Source organism: Columba livia, chromosome 2, assembly GCF_036013475.1.
Source record: "Columba livia isolate bColLiv1 breed racing homer chromosome 2, bColLiv1.pat.W.v2, whole genome shotgun sequence".
Taxonomy (NCBI): Eukaryota; Metazoa; Chordata; class Aves; order Columbiformes; family Columbidae; genus Columba; species Columba livia.
In genome coordinates this window covers 62,377,790-62,379,119 of record NC_088603.1, presented here as the reverse complement: position 1 = coordinate 62,379,119, position 1,330 = coordinate 62,377,790, and the positions used below count along the sequence as shown (strand labels likewise).

General features: G+C 26.0%; 1 pseudogene; it reads right to left on the bottom strand.

The window, feature by feature from the left end:
* Positions 1-241: 241 nt before the first annotated feature.
* On the bottom strand, positions 242-769 carry LOC135578512 (uncharacterized; annotated as a pseudogene).
* Positions 770-1,330: the final 561 nt, after the last annotated feature.

The window sequence follows — 1,330 nt, the reverse complement described above, 5'->3', positions numbered from 1 at the left end:
TCTTTGTTCTTTCTTTCTTTCTTCTTTCTTTCTTCTTTCTTTCTTCTTTCTTTCTTCTAACTTTCTTTCTTCTTCCTTTCTTCTTTCTTTCTTCTTTCTTTCTTCTTTCTTTCTTCTTTCTTACTTCTTTCTTACTTGTTTCTTTCTTTTTGTTACTTATTTTTTTTCTTCATTCTTTCTTCTTTCTTTCTTCTTTCTTTCATTCTTCTTTCTTTCCTACTTCTTTCTTTCTTTCTTCTTTCTTTCTTCTTTCTTTCTACTTTCTTTCTTTCTTCTTTCTTTCTTCTTTCTTTCTTCTTTCTTTCTTCTTTCTTCTTTTTTTCTTTCTTCTTTCTTTCTTCTTTCTTTCTTCTTTCTTTCTTTCTTTCTTTCTTTCTTTCTTTCTTCTTTCTTTCTTCTTTCTTCTTTCTTAATTTCTTCTTTCTTTCTTCTTTCTTTCCTCTTTCTTTCGTCTTTCTTTCTTGTTTCGTCTTTCTTTCTTTCTTCTTTGTTTCTTCTTTCTTTCTTCTTTCATTCTTCTTTCTTTCTTTATTATTTATTTCTTCTTTCTTTCTTTCTTCTTTCTTTCTTCTTCCTTTCTTCTTTCATTCTTCTTTCTTTCTTTATTATTTCTTTCTTCCTTCTTTCTTAATTCTTTCTTCCTTTCTTGTTTCTTTCTTTTCTTTCTTCTTTCTTTCTTTCTTCTTTTTTCCTTCTTTCTTTCTTCTTTCTTTCTGCTTTCTTTCTTCTTTCTTTCTTTCTTCTTCCTTTCTTCTTTCTTTCTTCTTTCTTTCTTCTTTCTTTCTTCTTTCTTACTTCTTTCTTACTTGTTTCTTACTTTTTGTTACTTATTTTTTTTCTTCATTCTTTTTTCTTTCTTTCTTCTTTCTTTCATTCATCTTTCTTTCTTACTTCTTTCTTTCTTCTTTCTTTCTACTTTCTTTTTTTCTTCATTATTTCTTCTTTCTTTCTTCTTTCTTTCTTATTTCTTTCTTCTTTTTTTCTTTCTTCTTTCTTTCTTCTTTCTTTCTTCTTTCTTTCTTACTTCTTTCTTAACTCTTTCCTTGTTTCTTCTTTCTTTCTTACTACTTTCTTTCTTCTTTCTTTCTTCTTTCTTTCTTTCTTCTTTCATTCTTTTTTTCTCTCTTTCTTCTTTCTTACTTCTTTCTTTCTTTTTTCTTTCTTCTTTCTTTCTTCTTTCTTTCTTTCTTTTTTCTTTCTTTCTTTCTTATTTATTTCTTCTTTCTTTCTTCTTTTTTTCTTCCTTCTTTCTTTCTTTCTTCTTTCTTTATTTCTTCTTTCTTTCTTCTTTCTTTCTTTCTTCTTTCTTTCTTCTTTCTTTCTTCTTTCT